This window comes from Lactuca virosa, chromosome 2 (assembly GCF_052849685.1).
Source record: "Lactuca virosa cultivar CGN04683 chromosome 2, Lactuca_virosa_CGN04683_v6, whole genome shotgun sequence".
In the NCBI taxonomy this organism is placed as follows: Eukaryota; Viridiplantae; Streptophyta; class Magnoliopsida; order Asterales; family Asteraceae; genus Lactuca; species Lactuca virosa.
In genome coordinates, this window is record NC_136427.1 from 21,469,969 (window position 1) to 21,495,472 (window position 25,504).

The window sequence follows — 25,504 nt, forward strand, 5'->3', positions numbered from 1 at the left end:
ATGTAAAATGATGTTTACAGGGAATAGTTGAGTATGAACAAGTGATTAATCTCATAGAGTAAGCTTTTAGTAAAAATCAGTGTGTTGTGTGAAGAATACAAGTCTCAGTTTATAGTCTAAACTAGCCAACAAGATGTCTGATATTTCTAGGATCCTCTATGACCAGCTTCATGAACTTTATTTGACCAGGTATTCAGGGTCTTTAGCATAGTTGAAATGATTCTTTGTTGAGAATTGGTCTTCCCTGGACTACTTCTACACACGTGTTGGTTATGGACAAAATATGGTCGTTATAAATATTAATAAAAATAATAACAGAGATAATTGGGATCCTAAGGTAGCTGAGGATCCTGGATATTTGAGGATCCTGAATATTTGAAGGATCCTGGCGTAACAGTTTCCTTATTCCCCCCTTATAAATCGGCTTCGTGAATGAGGCGTACTAGCGGTTCGAATGACTTAATCTTATATGTATATTAATAATTAAACATTTAATTCTACATATAGTATAAGGTATATTTTAAAGCTTTTTCAAAATACTAGTTTATATTTTAAATTTCAAAATATTAAACAATTAATTTTCAATTTAAAATTAAACCAAATAATATTTGACATTAATTATTAAGTTCAATTAAAATCCAAATTAATTATTTAAACACTAAAAAAATCAATCATATTAATCAACAAATAACTAATCAAGTCAAATACTTATCTCCTAACTTCTAGGCTTTTATTTTATCATGATATCTTCAGTAAAATCGGATTTGGAAAGTAAATATAGCAGATAATTATCACATATAAGTAGATGAGGCAGATAAGCATCGAAAATTCGAATCTGACTGAGCGTCGTGAGCATCAATGCTCAGGCCGGGAGCATCGATTATTCAAAAATTTTAGTTTCTTTTGATTGATCAATTCACCAATGTGCAAATATATTAAAGATGGCCATAAGGCTCTGATACCACTGATGGAAAATGTAGGTTACAAAAATTCTATGCACTAAGCAGAAAAACATTTTACAATTAAATGATTTAGGCACATGCAACCTATTAAGGATCTATGTCTTTCATGTAAAGGAAACATAATATGAACTATCATCCTACAAAACTTTTGTATATGAAATCTAATTCATAAGGATGAAATCTTACCTTGATGATTGTTGTTGCAAACAATCTTGAATTCCTTCTTCAAAGCTTTTGGTAGCAAGCACCATAAATGTTGTGCCTCTAGTGGTTCACATCCAACGCAAGCAAGAAGGAAATTGATGAGAGAGGAGGAAGAGGATCAGAACTTCGGCCTATGCTCTCTAGGGTATGAGTGGCCGAAAATCATAGCCCTAGGGGCCTTTATATAGTGAAGTCAGGAAACCCTAGATAAGCCCAAACCCAATATAATAATTTAATCTTGAACCGGGTGATTATCCAGCTTCCTTTTTATCCACATGGGATATTCTAGAAACCCTAAAGGCTCCTTAAATTTGTCTATAGCCTCATGGAGGGTTCTAGAATGCCTCTTATTCAATTATTGAACTATTGCACTTCAGTCCCTACACTTTCAATTAATTCTTTTAATCACCAATTTAATTCCAATTAATTTCTGATTAAATATTAATTAAATATTACTATTTATAATTAATATATTATTTCCATAATATATCAAAAAATTGTTTATTTTAGTTTATTAATCAAATATAAAATCATTCTTTCTCTCCAAAATATCATGTCTATTATTAGGTTTCAGGGAAACCCAAAAGGATTGTGCTACTATCAATTGAAGTTTATACCAATTATATTTATGGGCTTAGACACCTAATCCAATAAGTATATCATAAATTCTCCCAAAACATATCATCGAATGATGTGTACGATCAGGCCTTCGCTTTCCTCCGTCGTCCAAAGTACTTGAAACACAAAATTATACGTAAACCAAAGCTTAGTGATTCCCCTCCCCCCCCCCAAATACCGCACACAACCATACAAATAATAGCTTGCATACATGAGCCTTCAGCCGGAACGGACCGCCGCACTAGGCCTACAGACTATCTGGACCGCTCTCATAGCCTTAAACATGTCTGGACTGCCGCGCTGGGCCTATAGCCTATATGGACCGCTCTCTGGGCCTTCGGCCTTACTGGACCGGCTCATAGACCATCAATCCATCTTGCTTTGTCACCAAGATCCTGCATAGTGAATATTGTCACGCCCCTGAACCGAGTAAAAGGCGGAAATGTCCGAAGGTGGATGACGTCATGTACATATCATAACAATTGCATAATATACATCAAAGCATTACAAACATTGTATTGATAATTTAATATTTACATTGAGTTCGAATCATTGTTTGTTTGACTCCAAGAACATATAGCATAATATAAGATGTAACACTGCTATGCTCCGTCTTCACAAAACCTGTGTGGGTACCTGTCTACTGATTTCTTGAGAATACAAGTGGTTTTGAAAAAGTGTGTCAACATTTAAGTTGGTGAGTTCATAAGCATTTTGTATGAGAAAGGTATGTCTTTGTTCCTTGAAAATGTTAGTATTTCCTTCTAGAAAACCCAATACTTTCTTTTAAATGTAATGTAGTCTTAAATGTTCCAAGACCAAAATGTATAAGTATTGTTGTACTTTGTAGTAGTATAGTGTAGTTTTATATCTTTATAAAACCATTTGAATGCATGTTTCCAGAATTGTAAGATGTATTGTACTAGAAAATAGTGTAACGTAGTTTTATATAAATAAAACCATTTGAAGACATCTATGTATTCGTAAACCAAACGTATTGTGATTACCCCTTGCGAGTTATTATAACCATACTTAGCGACTATTGGCCTGTTACGACGTTCTTTAGGTGTCGGAATGTTACGATATTTGTCACCCCAGACCTGCCGGTCCAACTAGAGCTAACAGTTTAGGTGTGAGATTGTCAGTCCCATATAGGTCTATACACAAGTGTCACGCTCACCCTCCAGGGGACTCTGGTTATAATCCATGACTTTTGTTGGTACTTAGGTAAGTACTTGAAGACGTGTCTCACAAAGCCATATTGACTGTTTACGTGTAGTATAATGAAAAACTCCTTTTCTTGAAAATGTATGTATCATCCTTTCATAGAATTTACATAGTAAGAAATAATTATACTTTCAAAACAATTATTTCTTTGTCCCCAAAGGGTAAAATGGTGTGAATGTTCCATAAACTATACCTATTATAGTTTATAAAAATGTTTCGTTGAAATAATGAATCCTTTGTATGCTATTATCAATTTACCCTGACAATAAAGTGAAATGAAATAATTATATATGTATTTTATATAATTATACCCTTTTTGCTCAACAAGTTAAAAAATGGTTAAAGTTTTATTGTATCAAATTTGTACCCATATGTATATTTATATTTAGTAAAAATATAAATGTAACGGTTTGTATATAACACAATTTTTCTTGTGTTTTACTTGTATTCCCCCCCTAAAACATATAAAAATCGTGAAAACTATAGGGGTATAAACTCACCTTATGTGTGTTCTTGGCTGGATAACGAAGTGATAAGCATGTTCGTCAAGCTTGAATACGTGAAAATAGTCGTAATCCTAATAGTTTGTAACACATAATATATATGTAAATTTCATGAACTATTAATTTAAAGTGTTAAATAACACTAACTTATGTAAGAATACTTACAATATTCCTAAGAATCAACTTCAAGTATTTGGCTTTCCTGGGAATTGTTTGAAGGTGTTCTTGGAAAAATTATGAAGATTTGAAGAAATGTATGAAGATGTGAAGGTATTCGTATGAGTTGTGAGAGCAAATGTGATGGGATTTTGAAGTGAAAAATGAGGAATGGGAGGAATGATTTCGGTTCAATATATATATATATATATATATATATATATATATATATATATATATATATATATATATATATATATATATATATATATAAGGGTAAAAGTGATTTGACATTTGCATTGGTAAGTGTATTTTATCATCTTTGGAAGGTGTGTCAAAGTGAGATTTCGGCCTTATCTTCACCGAAATCCCTTGATTTCGGTATAAAAGTACAATGTGAAACCAAGACCTCCAAGTCTTCGATCCAAGCTTTTTCTCGGTCCATAGGTGTTCTCGGTCTAGGTGGGTCCTCGGCTATGGGTTCTCGGTGGAGTAGTTCTCGGCCAAAGAAGGTTCTCGGTCATGCCTTTGATTTCGGTCCTAATTGCTTCACAAATGAGGTTTTCGGTTTTGGTGGTTTTTGATTTAAAAAACCTTAAAAGTAATGTTAATTTCCATTATTTAATTTTTAACTATTTGATTTTCGTTGACACAGTTGACTTTTATTTGACTTTCTTTGACTTTTATTGACCCGAAATAACCGGTTGTTACATTATCCTCCCGTGAGAGGGAATTTCGTCCTGAAATTAATTCTAAAGCAGGTACTCATGAACAAGTGAAAAGATGTGGGTACTTTTGTTTCATATGTTGCTTTGGTCGGTAGGAAGTATGTAGGTTTGGTTAATTTTTCTACGATCGTCCAAGTGGTAGTGTGTCCACCCCAGGCCTTTCATAATCGTTTCGTGTATAAAAGTCGTATATAATTAAGATTGAAAAGACAGTCAAATAATTGATTCTATCTTAAGCTCACAACTAAACAAGGAACAAGAGTTAAAGTGGAAACACAAATCTGAAATCTATAGAATCCTAACCTCTATACTTAGTGATCCTAGATTACCAGCATGGGTCCTTAATTTCTACGTGAGTGAAGTGATTGTATTGGGTGAGACTGTATTTACAACTACTTTTTCCATAGCTACTGTTTTTTAAGTTGAATTAAATCTTGACTTGTCGTACAACTGGTATTCCCGGAAAGTCTTTTTGGGATACATTATGAAGGTTACGGAATTCTGGAACATCCTTGATGTCTTTTGCTTCTCGTTTCTCATCCACAATGTGGGATAGGAAGTCGAGGTGCCTCTCGTGTGGATACCTCTAAGCCTTGAGGCGAGAGGTGACTCGGAGGTTTATGTTGGGTTTGTCGTTATAGATTTCATGGGTTGTCGTTATTTGGTAAGTTGAATTGAATGGCCTTTTTGTAACACCTTATATTGGTATGGTGAGGACTTAACCAAATGTGTCGGTGGTCACCTCGAAGTTTCCTATTGTAACCGACATTAGGCTGATTTGGAAAAATTGGTTGTTTTAGTGTTTAGAGAGTATCTTATGTATTTGTCTTGTGTGATTTCGGTCTTCTCGTTAGCCATTTCTACGGTAATTGTTTCATTAAGTGTTTTAGGTTTTTGTTTGAGAAAAAGTTCAAATTTATGGCTCACGAAACTCCTCTCCGCATCGTTATCGTAAAGTATGCATGCATATTAGTGATGTAGGTAGAAACGTACCGGTAATCCCGGCGGGGTCCTTCATTGCTTTCCCACGCCCCGTTGCTGCAACCCTTCTGACGCTTCTGACATCTTTGTTTTTAGCCTTTGGGCACACCCTCATGAAATGCCCCGCCTCCCCACATGTGTAACAAGTCTGACTCATGCCAACATTTGCGACCTAGGTGGTTTGTTGAGCTAGCACTCTGCAGGAACGAGTGGTGTGTCCCCATCTTGTTGCATTTGTTGCAATACACCTCTCGGCATAATCCATGGTGATGGAAGTTGCACTTGTTGCATTTTGGGAGAGTCCCATCATATGGTCTTGTCGGTACTGGGGCAGTAGGGACAGTGGTAGTATGGACTACCACAGTTTGTTGTCTTTTAGCAGGTCGTTGAGTCTGACGGCCCGTCTTCTTATTCCAGAACTTTCGTTTCTTGGGTAGTACTCCTCCATTGGCGTGGGAGTTCTTAGGTTTGTAATTTGGGGTGCCCTTGCAGGAACACAGTCGCTGATGTACTTGGTTGTCACCTCGATTGGGATTGCGGTTACTGTTCTCGTTTCCGATCGTGTTGTTAGTGCTAAGTTGTGCCATGATGGCTGTCACGGCGGCGGTTACAGTGGCTTGGAATGTGGCGAGGTCTATTTGTAAAACTGGTGTTGCGCCGATGTGCTGGTTACTTCCGCGTGATTGCATGATTCTTGTTGTATGGTATGAAATGGGTTCGTAAGTAACTATGGTGATTGCTAGTTGTATTCCATCTATATTTATATATACATATAGATATCATGCTTTATTGTATGATTCTAATATTTTGATAACATACTCATGGTGTACTTATGGTAGTGAGTAGTAGTAGGTATTGTACAAATGTTAAGTTACCAAAATAGCACATAGATATTAAAATCTTAAGTTGGTTCGGGTTTCGTGGATTTTGGGAGGGCATATCTCACTTGATTTACTACTACTAGTTATGATGAAAGATGTAATAATTCTACCACTTAGTGTGAGTAGTATAGTCACTACTCACCAAGCTATACTAGTCTATCATATACCAAAATGGTAGACAAGGTTCCCTGCCATCTCACACATATAGTGAGTGGTTTCCTTCGTTCCTTGTTCCGTTATGACTGCCCCAAGTTGTGTTGCAAGGATTTGTCGTCTTATGGCAGCTATCTTCTCCTCTATCCATCTGTTGGCTGTCGCTGTAGGGTAATAGGGGTCTTTGTGAAGAAATTTGGCTATTTCGTTTGTGCGAGAACGGAGATACATAAGGAATATAGGTTTGTGGTTCTATAGTATTATAAAATACTCGTATAATCTATTAATCTTGGTGTTTGGTTCTTAATGCTTTTTGGTATATAGGGTTTGCAAGTTTTAGACTCGTTGCCCATCATGACCATTCCTAAACACATGTTGGTTATATCTCGTATAAATAGAGTTTATTAGGCTATATTTATCCCAGATATGATTACATAACTATCTAGGCTTAACCGCAACGTCCAACTTATCTAAATACTTTTATATGGTTCTTATTACGACACAGTTCTTTGTATGTATGCATGTACGTATAATTTTATAAAAATACTTGTATTTTAAAAGTATACTTTTAGTTAGAGCGTTTTAGTCCTATTGTATTTATAGTTGTATATCTTATATGGTTTGATATACTTACTTCACTATAAACAATGCTCTGATACCAATCTGTCACACCCGCGAACCGAGTAAACGGTGGAAACGTCCGAGGGTGGATGACGTCGTGTACAGTATCATAACAATTACATAATAGAGATCAAAGCATTACAAACATTGTATTGATAATTTAACATTTACATTGAGTTCGAATCATTGTTTGTTTGTCTCCAAAAACATATAGCAAAATATAAGACGTAACACTCCTATGCTCCGTCTTCACAAAACCTATGTTGGTACCTGTGTACTGATTTCCAGAGAATACAAGTGGTTTTGAAAAAGTGTGTCAACATTTAAGTTGGTGAGTTCATAAGCATTTTGTATGAGAAATGTATGTCTTTGTTCCTTGAAAATGTTAGTATGTCCTTGCAGAAAACCCAATATTTTCTTTTAAATGTAATGTAGTCTTAAATGTTCGAAGACCAAAATGTATAAGTATTGTTGTACTTTGTAGTAGTATAGTGTAGTTTATATCTTTATAAAACCATTTGAATGCATGTTTCCAGAATTGTATGTTGTATTGTACTAGAAAATAGTGTAAGGTAGTTTTATTTAAATAAAACCATTTAAAGACATGTATGTATTCGTAAACCAAACGTATTGTTAATACTCCTTGTGAGTTATTGTAACCATACTTAGCGACTGTTGGCTGTTACGACGTTCTTCAGGTGTCGGAATGTTACAACATTTGTCAACCCAGACTTGCCGGTCCAACTGTAGCTAACAATTTAGGTGTGGGATTGTTAGTCCCGTATAGATCTATACACAAGTGTCACGCTCTCCCTAGTTATAATACAGGACTTTTGTTGGTACTTAGGTAAGTAATTGAAGACGTCTCTCACAAAGCCATATTGACTGTTTACGTGTAGTATAATGAAAAACTCATTTTCTTATAAATGTATGTATCATCCTTTTATAGTATTTACATAGTAAGAAATAATTATACTTTAAAAACAATTATTTCTTTGTCCCCAAATGGTAAAAAGGCGTGAATGTTCCATAAAATATACCTATTATAGTTTATAAAAATGTTTCGTTGAAATAATGAATCCTTTTTATGCTATTATCAATTTTGTAAGTCTCCAAAATGCATGTGTATCAATCAGATCCGTTTGATGGTGCGGAATCCCAATCAAACGGATGATGTCAGATCAAATAGAAGAGAAGGAGAAGAAGAAGATGATGAATCTTGTATGTATTGATATGAATGAAGATCCGGATACAAGATTCACACACACTAACACACACTCTCTTTTGTCTCTCTCTAGAACACCTTCAAATGCACACACTTAAGCTCCGCTAGTCTGTTCATCAATCTATTCCTCACACCCTTCACCCCTATATATATACATGAGAAACATGGGCCGTAAATGGGTTTACGGCCGTAAATGGGTTTACGGTCGTAAACACCCATTGGGCCGTAAACAGGGTTTACGGCCGTAAACACCCACCTGACCATAAACTCATAAAATATTACATAAAAATACAATTGCTCAGAAAAGCAAAGTATAAACCATAATTTTGACCCAACAAATTTACCCTGATAATAAAGTGAAATGAAATAATTATATATGTATTTTTATATAATTATACCCTTTTTGCTGAACATGTTAAAAAGGGTTAAACTTTTATTGTATCATATTTGTACCTATATGTATAGTTATATTTAGTAAAAATATATAAGTAACTGTTTGTATATTAACACAACTTTTCTTGTGTTTTACTTGTATTCCCCCCCCCCCCCGCCCCCCCCCCCCCCTAAAACATATAAAAATCGTGAAAACTGTATGGGTATGAACTCACCTTGGGTGTGTTCTTGGCTGGATAACAAAGTGATAGGGATGTTCGTCAAACTTGAATACGTGAAAATAGTCATAATCCTAATAGTTTGTAACACATAATATATATATATATATATGTAAATTTCATGAACTAATAATTTAAAGTGTTAAATAACACTAACTTATGTAAGAATACAAACAATATTCCTAAGAATCAACTTCAAGTATTTGGTTTTCTTAGGAATTTTTTGAAGATGTTCTTGGAGAAATTATGAAGATTTGAAGAAATGTATGAAGATGTGAAGGTATTCGTATGAGTTTTGAGAGCAAATGTGAAGGTATTTTGAAGTGAAAATGAGGAATGGGAGGAATGATTTCGGTTGAATATATATATATATATATATATATATATATATATATATATATATATATATATATATATATATATATATATATATATATATATATATATATATATATATATATATATAAGGTGTAAAAGTGATTTGTCATTTGTATCGGTATGTGTATTTTATCATCTTTGGAAGGTGTGCCGCCGATTAAAAGTGAGATTTCGGCCTTATCTTCACCGAAATCCCTTGATTTCGGTCTAAAAGTCCAATGTGAAACCGATAACTCCTAGTCTTCGTTCCAAGCTTGTTCTCGGTCTAGGTGGGTCCTCGGCTAAGGGTTCTCGGTGGAGTGTTTCTCGGCCTAAGAGGGTTCTCGGTCATGCCTTTGATTTCGGTCCTAATTGTTTCACAAATGAGGTTTTCGGTTTTGGTGGTTTTTGATTCCAAAAACCTTAAAAGTAATGTTAATTTTCATTATTTAATTTTTAACTATTTGATTTTCGTTGACACAGTTGACTTTTATTTGAATTTCTTTGACTTTTATTAACCCGAAATAACCGATTGTTACAAATGTTAGGCCTGAAACATCTACAGAGAAGCAATAGTCAGTAATTTTAGGAAATTCAACTTCTTCCCCTTCATCATAAATGGAGTTAACCCTGTGATGATTGGGTTCGGAATACGATATTGACTGATGGGATCTCTGGGCTGAGGATTTAGCCTTACTATTGGGATTGTCATAGGAAATTGGCATGCTATCCCTCTTTTGTATTTCTTTGTGTGATCCAGTTTGATGAACCTTAGTGCTCGGCTTTGGAGTTCATCCATATGTTTACATGGAGTCATCACATGGTCTTCATAGAATGGAGAATCCTTGTTTAAACCCATCTTAAAGGCTTACACGGCAGTGGCCATGTCAATGTTTGGTATGTTTGGAGCTTCCTTATCAAACACTTGGTGGGCAACAAAAATAGCTTCTTAGAATTTCATCTTCTTCCATTGAAACACCAACCCAAAATCTCTAATTTAATGCTTAGAAAGAACGATTAAACAAATGAGAAACCGCAAATGAAGGTTTAGAAAAAATTTATAGGGTTCGACAAAGCAGGTAGACAGAGGATGGAAGAGAGTTTCGTTAAAGATGCAAAGAAAAAGGGGATGGAAATAACTCACAGTAGAGTGCTTGACTGCAGTGGGAGCGAGGGTTTCTGGTCCACTTATGGCGGGGAGGTGGACCGGTGAAGGCTTCCAGTGAAGTGGTGGTTTGGTGGAGCAGTTGTGGGGCGGCAGACTAGTGGTGAATGCGGCGCACCATGGAGCAGGTTGTCGATGAGTAAGAACGGAAAAATCGAGATCTGGAGTGAGCGGGAATTGAGATTAGGTCCCGTACCGGTACCATACCGGAACCAGTACCGAACTCTACCGAACTTAAAAATATGGGACGGTACTCGGTACGCCAAATACCTAAAATTTGGGAATCGATACCGCCGGTACTTGTAAGTCGGGAACGGTATGGGTCGGTACTGGTTCCGTCCCACGCTCATCCCTAACTGAGATCGATGGGCGGGTGAGAAGAAACTTGGTCAAATTTTTTGGGGGAACGTAGAAATCTAAAACCTAACAAATATTTAAGTGAAGCGGGGTAATTTGATTTTTTAGAGCTCTAATTATTATTATTATTATATATTATTCTTTTTAGTTATTGTTATTATTATATTTAATATTGTGCTTACTTATATATAATTATACATATAAATAAACATACTTGTGTGTGTGTGTGTGTGTGTGTGTGTGTGTGTATATATATATATATATATATATATATATATATGTTGCGACGTCGTTCCACAGGCGTGACTCCGGTTGGTTAAGGAATCCTCCAAGCGGAACCTATAGTCACAAATGAGATATATGTCAGACATTCTCCGGGAGGGGATCCCGGGAGGATTCACTTACACTCTAGTCAGCAGATATTAAGGCTTTTAGGTAGTATCTTAGTGAGAGAGTCAAGAGAGAACATACCTCCTTTAGTGATCCTTGGCGTTTCTTATATAGTTGGCATTTTTTGGACGTAGGGGGGACCATAGCAACGGTTTTTGGCATACCGGGCTACCATTGGTCCGTAGTCCTTATCTGAATCACCCTCTGCCATGATTGGTACAGAGGGAATCAATGGTAGTCGTCTATGCACAGCCATATTGATGCCTGCTTTCGTACGACAACTAACGATCTTGCGTGGAGATTAAAGAGTCTTCCTTTGTATGAAGTTGGCTGTCGGGGGTGGTCGACCCTCTCGGTTGTCTCGTCAAGATTTAGCCTCGACGTTGGCTTCTGCTGGGTACCGGGCCTAGCCAGTTAGTGTCGTCTAGCTATTTCTCCTAAGATGCATTCAAACGAGTGGCTGCCTCACTATGACTGGATGTCATTGTTTTTAGTCGTGTTTCGATGGACCACTATAGGCTACGTCGTCAAGCTCCCTAGTCTAGTAGTGATGAAGTAGTGTAGCGAGTCATCATGTCCTAGACTCATTGACACACGTGTCGTTCTCTCACATATGTAGCAGTTATTGCTTCTGTGGACCGTTTTGCTTTTTCCTAAGTATTTGATTTGCCATGATCTCTATTCATAAATACCCACCTTCAACTTTATACACAATCTTCTTTTCTTCTCAAGTTCCTTCTTTTTCCTCCGTTCTTCACCTTGCAAAGAAGATGGCTCTCCATGTTAGCATGATTTCTTCCCATAGTATTATCCCAACTTCTGAGTATGCTGAGACTCTCCGGGAGAAGTATGGCTTTCAACCGGAGGGTGGCCTACTTGTTACAACCATTGATTTTCTCGACAATGTGCTTTGCAAGTGTTGGGAATAAATCCGAGATGACGAATGCAGAATATCAAGAACAATCAAGAATCAATCACCATCATATGCAAGTAATCTGATAAAGGTTTTTGTGTATATTGATTATCCAATGAACGTACAGATAAAAACCCTAATCTGGTAAAAATCTTACCTCAAAATCTAACCTAATGATTATTTATATGGAACAATAAATATATGCCATAAATATAAAGTCTATGCCTTAATAAAAAACCAATTCAGTTTCAATATCTCAAACACTCAACAGCAAGAACGGGGTTAATATTTACAACCTTACCCCTAACACTGTAAGCAAGGTCGTTGCTCTTGAGATGTTGTGTCGATCATTAGGTTTTCTCCCAAGGCTCCCGGTGTTTAAGAACTTCTTCCGATTTTCTACTGCCGGTGAAAAATTACTTTTTACGCCCGGGATCCCATGTATTAATATGTTAAAACATAATATTGGTAACGAGGCTCTGATGATGTGCATGGATGTTCATATGTGTATATTAGCTATAATTTGGTAAATGTATAGTAATTGGTGTGAGAAATATATAAGCGAAAAAAACTACATTTTTTTCTCGAAAACTTGAAAATTAGAATCGAAACGTCGGTTCCGAAAGTCTACATGGGTGTACGTATGTGTATATAAGCTATAATTTGGTAAATATATAATAATTTATGTATAAATCGAAAGTTATAACATTTTTTAATGGACCTATTCTAATTTTTTACTTTTTGAGCACCATACGTCCTTTTTTCCGATTTCTTTTTTCTCACACCCATATAATACATCAATAACTACAAATTTTATAAATCATAGCTAATATACACATACGTACACCCGTGTACACCTAGAGGACCGACATTTCAATTCTAATTTTCAAGTTTTCGGGGACCAAACAAAGTTTTTATCGCTTTAACTTTCTCACAACTTTATTATACACCAATTAATACACGATGAAAAAAATTATAGCAAATATAATACATACAACCGTTTACACCATCGGGATCCCATGTACTAACATGTTAAAGCATAAGATTAGTAACGGGCCTTTGATGGTAAGCATAGATGTGTGTATGTGTATATTAGCTATAATTTGGTAAATGTATAACAACTGATGTGTGAAAAATATATAAGCGGAAAAAACGACGCTTTTTGCTCGAAACTTCGGTTCTGAATGTCTACATGGGTGTACGTATGTGTATATAAGCTATAATTTGGAAAATATATAATAATTGATGTATAATATATGTGTGAATAAAAGAAAGCGGAAAAAACAACATATACTGCTCGAAAAGTCAAAATTTAGATCTTTTCCGTCTGAAATCCGTCAGTAATTACCAACGAATTAGTGACAAAATATCATCATCCGTCGCTAATTCGTCAGTAATTACCGACGAACCTGTTCTAATTTTCGTCGTTTAGAGTACCATACGTCGTTTTTTCCGATTTCTTTTTCTCACACCAATATAATATATCAATAACTACACATTTTATATATCATAGCTAACATACATATACGTACACCGTGTACACCTACGAGGCCAATGTTACAATTCTACTTTTCAAGTTTTCGGGAACCAAATAAGATTTTTATCGCTTTATCTTTCTCACACATATATTATACATCAAATATTACACAATGAACAAATTATAGCATATTTAGTACATACAACCGTATACACCATCGAAATCTTATGTATTAATATGTTAAAGCATAAAATTAATAACGGGGCTCCAACGGTAAGCACAGATGTTTGTATGTGTATATTAGTTATAATTTGGTAAATGTATAGTAATTGATTTATAATACAGGTGTGAGAATTATATAAGCAGAAAAAATGATGATTTTTGCTCGAAAATTTGAAAATTAGAATCGAAATGTCTTTTCCGAAGGTTTACATGGGTGTACATATGTGTATATAAGCTATAATTTGGGAAATATATAGTAATTGATGTATAATATATGTGTTAGAAAAACAAAGCAGAAAAAACGACGTATGGTGCTCGAAAAGTCGAAAGTTATAACATTTATGTCGATAATTACCGACCGATTAGCGACGGAATATCATCATCCGTTGGTAATTACCAACGGATTTCAGAAGAACATGCTGTAATTTTTGACTTTCGAGCACTATACGTCGTTTTTTCCAATTTCTTTTTCTCACATCCGTATAATACATCAATAACTACACATTTTATATATCATAGCTAATATACACATCGGTACACCCGTGTACATGTAAAACCCGTTCTTTAATATCAATCGAAATCACAAGAATGGTGTGGAACCCCAATCAAGTGGTTAATGCAAAACAGTTATTATGAATTAAGAACACAGTTCACGGATCTTCAATGCACACTATATTCAAGAATAGCCTAGTGCATAAAATCCTTAATAGCTCCCGGTTCTCTATTTCTCTCTAAAACTTGATCCCAGCTTCTTAGAATGACTAACTGACCAACACCCTCATTCACGGCTGATAATACATTATATACTAAGACCTAATACAAAGCCTTATAGGCCCAAGTCCAACCGAAATCCCAATTAAGTCCACCGAAATCATCATGTGATTTCGGTCAAAACACCACCGAAAACATGGAGAATTCGGTCCTGGACCGAGAACACTAAAAGCCAACAAAAGTAAAGTATAAACCATTAATTATGTCCTAACAATCTCCCCATTGGTTTATAGCTTTCTTTTCTTTTCAATCTACTCTTTGTTCTTGACCTTCAGGTTGTATTTTTGATTTCTTCAACACTTTAAGATGAATTTCTACATGAATGACTTCATCTTGAACTGTTGGAATTCCTTTAAAATTTGACTTTGAAAGCACATTGGTTATAGAGGCTTCTTGTATAAGTTCTTGAAAATCAGCACTTTCAGCTTTGAAAAACTTCAGAGATAATTACAGAGAGACCAATTCTTTTGGATCACTTCAGCAAAGTTCATAGATAGCAACAAATTGATTGAGGAGGCTTCAATGCAATTCGTCACTTAACTTCAAATACAACCTCACCTTGCTTCTAGGGTTGAAAGGTTGTGTGTTGAAAAATAATCTTCACTTCTTGTTCCTTCGAATGAATGTTCTTCGTCGATCATTGATGCGTCTTTAAAAGGTAACCATGACTAAAAAGTCCTTGTGGATCACATAATCATAAAGACTCTTCTCACCACAGTTGTTCAAGGACCCAGCCTTGGCTCAAACGGAGACTACTCGCAGTATCTGTGTGAACACGGAGGAACACACTGCGATTTGTTGAGTATCGGAGAACTACTCATGGCTATTTTTGATGTTAGCCCCTACATATCCTCGATCAAAAGACCTCAATACATTTTTTCAAGTTAACAAGTTAACTGGGCCCCTGGCGAGACCTTTAATGATTTCTGAATCTCAGTTGAGTGTATCATTCTAGTGCCAATCACAGTTAAAAGGAATAACTCACAAAACCATCTTGTGATAAAATATCTGAAGACATATTTCCACAGTTTAGCATGACACGAGGTCAAGGCCCTTTGGCGGGACATTCAGCGATAATCGTGCCTTGCGAGGTGCATCGCCCTAGTGTCGGTAACCGTTAAATCCTTACATGCAAAGAACGTATCCGAGAATACATTTAAGTCTCCGTATTTTTGCATGACAAAGAGCATGTCAAGACCCTGGGCGGGATGTTCAGTGATATCTATCTCCTGGTTGGGTGAATCGCCCTGGTGCCATGCCAGTTCTTAGGTAAAGATAACAGACATATGTGCTATGGGCTCTGATTACCTATGTGCTATGACTCGTCTTCGCGATATGATTCCGGGATTCGACTATAGCGGTTTCACTAATAAGGACACTGCCCCCCTAAATCCCAAAAAGCATTGGCTTGTGCCCTTTTTAGCAAAATCGTCAAAGATATGGAAGTTAACTTCGACATGACTGTTAGACAGAAAGCAGTCTTTGAGTGCCTTCGGGCACCTCATGCTCAGGATTTTCTGCTAACTATCTCTATTTATGGCCTTGGCCAACATATGTCTCCTGTGGAGTATCGAACTATCCTTCGTTACCGCATCATGATTCCTCTATTCCCAATTGACGAGATATGCCCAGTTTGCCGCAAGGCATGTTTGGATACTTTTGGGGAACATGCGGTTCATTGTAGAGAGCTCCTTGGTTTCAAGTATAGACATGATGTGGTTAGGGATGTTCTAATTAATGCTTGTCGGCGTGTTGGTATTTCTGCAAAGAAAGAAGCGCCAGTGAACTTTTTGACGGACCCGCAAGATGGAAGATCCACACTTAGACCGGCTGACATTTTGGTCTTTGAATGGGTAGGAGGGAAGCACGCTTGTGTGGATCTTACTGGGGTCTCTCCTCTCGTCGGGTTAAGGAGCGGGGGTTTCACAGCAGGGCATGCCGCTTTAAAAGTCGTTGCGTGCAAAGTGGAAAAGCACGAGAATGCATGTATAGAAAATCAACATGTGTTTGTACCTTTTGCATTTGATACATTTGGTTTTCTCGCACCAGAGGCGGTGGAGCTCCTCAACAGAGTCCAACGGGTCATGCATTATAATGTCATATATCCTAGATCCACAAATGTTGTTTTCAAAAGAATTAGTTTTGTCATCCAGAAAGGGCTAGCGGCGCAGCTTGTTGCCTCTTTTCCTTCCATCGATATGTATTGTACTATATTAGTCGTATTATTATATATTACAAGTTTTTAATTCTTTAAATATGACAGGTCTTTTGGAAAGAAATTGTTTGACTAAAAACTTGTACGGTTTCATGCCTTCAATTCCTTGTGAAAGTAGTGTGAAGTGTAATACCGTCAATTCCTTTCAAGATTTCTTTTTGCACAAAAAATTCCGACACAATCTCCTTGAGTCTCTTCTTCTTTTGAATTCACTTTTTGACACAAATGAAATTTTTGAGATAAAAAATATAAGAATAAACTTAGCACACAATAAAAATAACTAAGAATAAAAATAAATTTAGAGTACGCTCCAAAACGGTAACATATTTTTGGATTTTTGATTTTTCTGAAAAAGAAATAAAAACAGAAATAAAATAAACATATTTTTGGATTTTTTATTTTATGATTTTTGTTTGGTTTTAATTCTCCCCATAAATTTGTGCATAGAGGAGAAATATGAAAAAAATTAAATAAAAACAAAAATAAAATACAAAATATACAAAACACAAAAAAAAAACTTTTTGTCTTCAAAACGAATCATTTTAAGAAAACTCAAAATCACATCAAAACGAGCTTTTCCAAAAGGTTTTGTAAACAAATCGGCCATATTATTATCATTGTGAATTTGTTCCAAATGAATGAGTTTACACTCAAAACAGTCTCGTATAAAATTAACATTAATATCTATATGCTTGGTTTTAGAATGTTGAACTGGATTTTTAACAATTTGAATAGCAGCATCATTATCACAGAAGATAGGAGTATCAAGAAAATTCAAACCATAATCTTGAAGTTGATATTGCATCCAGATGACCTGAGAACAACAAGCAGATGCATGAACATATTTATCCTCACCTGTAGAAGTGGACACCGTTTGCTGTTTCTTGCACTTCCACTAGATTAGTCTGTCTCCCAGGAATTGACAACTAGCACTTGTAGATTTCCTGTCAATGTCACAACTTCCATAGTTGTTGTCAGTAAAAGCATAAAGATCAAATTCACGATTTTTGGGATACCAGAGACCCAATTTAGGTCTCCCTTTAAGGTACCTAAAAATTCGTTTGACAACAATTAAATGAGAAAGTTTAGGATTAGCCTGATGGTGCGCGCATTGACAAACCACAAAGAGTATATATGGTCTGCTAGCAGTTAGATACATCAGAGAACCAATCATGGATCGATATAGAGTTTGATCAACCAATTCTCTATTCGGATCTGATGTCAACAATGGTCGTTCAGCCATGGCAGTTAAAGCAATAGTAGCATCCTTAAACCCGAATTTCTCCAACATTTCATCAACATATTTTCCTTGATGCAGTAGAATGCCCGAAGAATCATGACGCACTTGCAATCCTAAAAACATCGCCATTTCGCCTAAAGAACTCATCTCAAACCTCATCTTCATGACCTTTTCAAAATCCTTGCATAATTTATCATTTGTTGACCCAAAAACAATATCATCCACATAGATTTGAACAACAATAAGGTCCTCCTTCACTCTTTTGATGAACAACGTCTGATAGATCGTGCTTCTTGTGTACCCATGAGTTCAAAGATGTTCTGTCAAAGTTGCATACCAAGCTCGAGGGGCTTGATGAAGACCGTAAAGTGCCTTGTCCAACTTGCACACATGATTTGGAAATTTTGAGTTGACAAAACCTGGGGGTTGATCAACGTAGATTTCTTCCTTTACTTCTCCGTACAAGAAGGCAGTTTTTACATCCATTTGATATACAGTAAAACCCATGTAGGAGGCGGATGCTAAGAAGATACGAATGGCTTCCAGTCGAGCCACGGGAGCATATACCTCTGTGTAATCGAGACCCTCTATCTGCCTGAAACCACGAACAACCAAACGCGCCTTGTTTCGTACAATTACCCTGCCATCATCTTGCTTATTTCGAAAGACCCATCTTGTGTCAAGGGACTTCTTTACTTCAAGAAGTTCTACCAGTTGCTAAACCTTCAGCTTCTCAAATTGATTTAGCTCTTCATGCATGGCATCCGCCTAACTAGCTTCATCAAGAGCCATCTCAATCTTCTTTGGCTCGATTTGGGATATGAAGCACGAATATAGACATTTATTAACATATCCACTCTGGCTTCTGGTTTGGAATCCATCAGCCAGGGAACCTATAACATTTTGGATGGGATGATCTCGTTGAACCCTTGAAGAAATCACATGATCCACTGCTTGTGAAGAGACTGGAAGATTCATGATGTTCTCTACCCTGCTTGTGGCTGAGTCACTGCTATTAGATGATCGGAAGTCATAAGAAGTACTTACCACATACTCATCATGAATTCTCTCAGGAAAGAGAAAATCCATGAAAGTAGAATTAAAGGTTTATGCAGAGTTTGAGGAGACATTTTCAGTAGAAGCGACATTTTCTTCCATAATCGGTGAATCGTCAACCTTTTCAGGAGATTTAGCAAGTGAGTCATGAACTGCTGGTTGAGGTTTCGGAGTGCCACCATTCAGGCTTGTATTTTCATCATGTACTATCAATGGCGTGATCGGTTCAGCAATGATTACCTCTTCCTCATCATCTCTACATGATCGACACGAGTTTGGATGGGAACCTGAAACATTATCAGAAAACACATAAAATGGTTTAAACAATTCAGCATAATCAAAAAACGAATCAGGGCCGACTCGCGCATCCGTTTCGTTTTCTTCTAGCCAACGGACATCAAAGGACTCTACGATCTGCTTGGTAGCTTTATTGTATACCCGATAAGCAGTGCGTCCAACATAACCAATGAAGTAGCAGTCATCAGCCTTTGAATTGAACTTTGGAGTGGCTTTGAGATGAAGAAGGGTGCATGGGCATCCAAAAGTGCGGAAATGAGCAACAGTTGGTTTGTGACTGTAGAGGATTTCATACGGAGTCTTCATTTGATGTTTATTGATCAGAATATGGTTCTAAACATAACATGTTGTATTGATTGCGTCAGCCCAGAAGAACACTAGTAATTTTGAATCACACAACATTGTTCTAGAAACATCAATTAGGGTTCTATTCCTTCTCTCAGCAACACCGTTTTGTTGAGGTGTGCGAGTAGCACTGTATTGGCGTTGTATCCCTTTTTCAGCACAGAAGTGGTCCAGAATAGCATTCTTGAATTCTGTCCCATTGTCACGTTGGATGCATTTCACCTTCTCATTGGTCTGATTTTCAATGAGGACGATGAACCTCTTGATCAGCTCTACTGTCTCACTCTTATTCTTCAGGAAGAATACCTAGGTAAAACGTGAGTAATCATCTATTATAACCAGACAATACGAGCTTTTGTTGATGCTAAGAACATTGACTGGTCCAAAGAGATCCATATGAAGCAATTGAAGAAGTGTTTCGATTAAGTTGACCAGCTTTGGCTTGTGCGGTTTTCATTGATGCTTTCCTTGTGCACAGGCCACACACTTCTCGAAGGTGACAAAATCTTTAATAGGCAACCCTCGAACAAGATCATTTTTGGCAAGACGATTTAAATTCTTCGCATTTGCATGACCTAGGCGACGATGCCAGAGTATAACATTCTGTTCAGAAGACTTGGAGAACAAGCAAGTAACGTTCTCTGGGATGTTGTTATTCATGTCGATGATGTAGGCGTTTTCATTTACATGACCTAGGCGACGATGCCAGAGTATAACATTCTAGTCAGAAGTCTTGGAGAACAAGCAAGTAACGTTCTCTGGGATGTTGTTATTCATGTCAATGATGTAGGCGTTGTTTTGACGTTCTGATCTCACCAAGATCCATTCTTCTGGTATGACGATACCAAGATTTAGAGTTAAGCACTCCTTCTTGGTGAAGTGAGTTGAGAAATCTCTATCGCAAATTTTAGAGACACTTAGCAAGCAATGTTTCAATTTAGGAACGAAGTTGACATTTTCAAAGTTTAACACACCATTTGTAACAGTCCCCATTTGAGTGATCTTTCCCTTTTCTCCTCTCGCAAACTAGACATAACCACTATTAATGTTTTGAATCTCGTGCAGTTGTGACATGTCTTTTATCATGTGCCTGGAACAACCACTATCAACATACCAAGGTCTGATGATATTCCTCCATAGCTGTTCCTGCACATGTTGCGGGATTAATTAGTTTTGTGAACCCATTCCTTCTAAAAACTGGATTGACCATTACTATCAATTTAGGATACTCTTTCCCATACCATATCTTTTTTATCAAATAATGATTTCAAAAATTTTGAAGACCATTTTGAACCAGTTGATGATTTAGAAGAAAGTACTTTAGGTACCCATTGGTAATTTGGTTTGTGTACTTTCTTGTTAGAACGAATGGGACCCTTTTTACTTGCCATTGGGTTGGGACTGCCTTTTGTTTTAGGCTTGTATTGTGAGTGTGAGCTAGAGGACGACCCTTGAGATGACTTTTAGCTCACCTGATTTGGTTTGGTTGAGTCATCTCTCGAGTCAGTTTTCGTTTTGTCCTTGTCCTTGAAGGCCTGATTCTTGGCCTTGTCATCATTCCAATTGTTATTACGGGGACGTGAACTCGAAGGATTTCTTTTAGAAGATCTCTCCCTTGGCACATTCGTCCATCCGAATTCAGAGAAGGGACCATGTGAATGATGTGGACAGTTTCTAGCAATATGACCTGGAGTACCACAATTAAAACAAGTCTTTCTTTTCAAGAAAGTGTTATTTGAGATTGGTCCTAGTCCAGAAGAGACTTGTTTCAAAGAATTTCCACATGCACATTTACATTTATCAGAATCTTTCTCAAATTTATGTGGTTTAAATTTTTCAAAAACAAGACTATTTGAATTTGCATCAAAAGCAACATCACTACAATTTTCAAAAGAATCCAAAACAGCAGTTTAAATATATTTGTTCACACAATTACTTGAAACCAAAACAAAAGAAACGTTAGTATTTGAAATGTTTTCAAAAGAGCTAGCATTATTAAAGTCCATCTTGTCCTCATCTTCCACTAATACTTGATCTGCACATGAGGTAGAAACGTCAGTATCGTTCACCTCAACACTTTCAGTGGAGCCTGGTTGTTCAGTCTTAACTGAATTTGATAATGGGGGTTGGCCATATTGAGCAGGTCTTTCTATTTCTATGATCTCAGAGGTAGAAACATAATTATAATTAAAAGGAGGTGGAACACTATGATACCCTAAGCCATTTTTCTTGTTATCTTTCCTTTTCAATTGTTTCTCTATCAAATATTCAACTATCCCACTTGACACATCAAATTTCTTCAAGTTAAATTCAGCATCTTGAAATTTAGCTTTTAACGCATCAAGTTCAGCAGTTAATTTAGCAATTTCCTCTTTTGCATAATGATGATGGACACATTTGGTGCTATATTATTTTCTTATCCTAATTAAATCTTTATTTTGAGAATCTAGTTTTTCTTTAAGAGGGTTGTTTACTTTCTTAAGTTCATATATTTCATTTTTAAGATAAAAAAACCTCTCTAATTAATAACTCATTATGCTCACGATATTTATTAACCTTATCTATGAAAAATTTAGAGCAAGAAACTTCACTAACCTCTTTGGTGGTAGGAGTGGTGGAGACCATGAAAGCAAACTGCAACTCCATCATCTTCTCCTCAGCCAGATCAGCATCATCGCCGTCTTCAATCTGGGCAAGATTAGCTCTTCCATCTTAAGTAATATTGAGAGCCTGCATCTGATCTTCCCATGAGAACTGCTGTGCCACCATAGCTTGGTCATTATTCTGAGGCGCCTCTCTGTTGTTTCCAGCTGGAACCAAAACCTTCTCAACATTATTCTCCACTCTTGGCTTGGTGCATTCACGAGCAAAATGACCTGCCTCGTGACAGTTGTAACACCACAGCTTGCTCTTGTTGAAGCCTACTTTCTTATCCATATTTACTCCCCAGTTGTTCTTTCCAGTTCGCTGAGTGAACTTCTTTTCCTTGAATACCGCCATAGCAATTTGCCATGATATATCCGTTTCTTCAACATCCTCAGGGTGAATTTGATCGAGTTCTCTAATCATAACTGGAGGAACTAATTCACCAGCAACAAAGGCATTATAGCAATTCATGAATCCAACCATCAGATCCATGTCCTCTTCAGCTCCTTTGGCAGCTTCTGGAGTCTGCGAGGTGCATTTGGTGGTGGAACTGGACGCAGAGGAGTTGGGAGATGTCATTGGTAGACCAAAAGATGGAGGAGCATGATGCGATGGTATAGCTGAAAATGCATTGTTAGAAGATGCTCCTAAGCTTGCAGTTGAGTAGGAATTGACATGATTAATTACCCTCTGCTTGTCATCCATGTTACAAGCCTTGATTATAGCCATCACTTCAGCAAGAGAGAGTTCGCTTCGGTCCTTAGTCTTCTTGATTATAGACACATTCATATCCCAATTCCTGGGAAGTGAATTAAGGAGCTTCTTATTTATCTCAAAGCGAGGCAACACAATTCTAGCAGTGCTCATTTCGGTGTTGAGAGTAATAAAACGCTACAACTGGGCTTCTGGAGTCTCCCCAAGAACATGATTAAACATGTTGAATCTTTGACGAAATAAATCCTGTCTGCTTTGCTTCATATCCTCATTCCCCTCATACACCTCAATCAATGCTTCCCACAAAGCCTTAGCAGGTATATACTCCTAGAAACCTTGAGCAATATCAGGGGACAGAGCCATGGTAAGAATAACCAGTGCCTTTTCATCATCCTCGATATTATCGAAGTCCTCATTAGTATAATCTTCGATTGGCTTGTCAACTACAGTTTTAGCTTCATCATCCAGAGTGGTGGTGATCTTGACTGGACCTCTTAGAAAGCTTCTCCATACTTTGATATCCTTCATTTTAATATACTTTTCAAATCGAAATTTCCACTAAGGAAATCCATCAGCAGTCAGCAACCGGGGAATTCGACTTGTTGTCTCCATAACCGAATGAAGATCACTTCGCCTTGTATAAAGAGAAGTGTTGTATGAGTCCATTGTAAACCGAAAACAACTATGTTTGACCAAAAAGTCGAAAGTCAAAACTATTGACCGAGATCGTTGACCGAAAACCCTGATTGACCGAGATCATTAACCGAAAACAAAGTTTGACCGAGAACTAGACGATTGACCTAGTTGCTGACCGAGAACACTGGTAGCCACCAAAATCACCTTAAACCTACGCGAGAACTTTAACCAGCCGCCGAAAACGTCCAGACCAGCTCGAAAAACTTCCTAATATACCGGAAACACGAAATTGGTAATATCTAAAAACCAATTTCGATCAAAGTCTCCAACAAATGAAGAACACGAAGAACAAACAACAATACTTTTTGTCAAAAATAAATCAAAAATGCCAGAAAACTCCAAGAACAACTCCAAGAAATGTTTGATACTTTGCCAAATCGATTGATACCGATCTAAGCTCTGATACCAATTGTAAAACCTGCTCTTTAATATCAATCGAAATCACAAGAATGGTGCGGAATCCCAATCAAGTGATTAATGCAAAACAGTTATTATGAATTAAGAACACAGTTCACAGATCTTCAATGCACACCATATTCAAGAATAGACTAGTACATAAAATCCTTTATAGCTCTCGGTTCTCTCTTTCTCTCTAAAACTTGATCCCAGCTTCTTAGAATGACTAACTGACCAACCCCCTCATTCACGGCTAATAATACATTATATACTAAAACCTAATACAAAGCCTTACAGCCCAAGCCCAACCGAAATCCCAATTAAGCCCATCAAAATCATCATGTGATTTCGGTCCAAACACCACCGAAAACATGGAGAATTCGGTCCTGGGCCAACAAAAGTAAAGTAGAAACCATAAATTATGACCTAACAGTACACCTGCAGAACCGATGTTTCAATTCTAATTTTCAAGTTTTCGTGGACCAAATAGGGTTTTTATCGCTCTATCTTTCTCACACCATTATTATACACCAATTAATACACAATGAATAAATTATAGCAAATTTACTACATACAACCGTATACACCGTCCGTACCTTAGAGATTAATATGTTAAATCATAAGATTAGTAACGGGGCTCCAATGGTAAGTACAGGTGTTCGTATGTGTATATTCACTATAATTTGGTAAATGTATAGTCATTGATTTATAATACAGGTGTGAGAAATATATAAGCGGAAAAAACGATGTGTTTTGCTCGAAAACATGAAAATTATAATTGAAACGTCAATTCTGAAGGTGTACATGGGTGTACGTATGTGTATATAAGCTATAATTTGGTAAATATATAGTAATAGATGTATAATATATGTGTGAGAAAATCAAAGCAGAAAAAACGACGTATGGTGCTCGAAAAGGCGAAAGTTAGAGCTTTTCCGTCGGAAATCCGTTGGTAATTACCGATGGATTAGCGATGGAATATCATCATCCGTCGCTAATGTCAGTAATTACCGGCGGATTTCCGACGGACCTGTTCTAATTTTCGACTTTTCGAGCACCATGCGTCATTTTTTCTAAAAAAAATTTCTCACACCATATAACTTGATAAATAGTAATTATTAATAATAATTGTATTATTTTATTTAAAAAGGTAAATAATTATTTAGTTACTAATACTAATAATTGTAATTAAATTATTTTTATAATAATACTAATAAATAAGTTGATTTATTTGGTTAATGATTATAATATTTTAATTATAAAAGATAATAGTTAATTATTAATATTAATAATAACTAGAAAAGTTTTCTATGCTTTGCATTGGTCAGAGGGTTTGGATTTGTGTTTTTGTTAAAACTTCTTGGGTTTGTTGCCAAA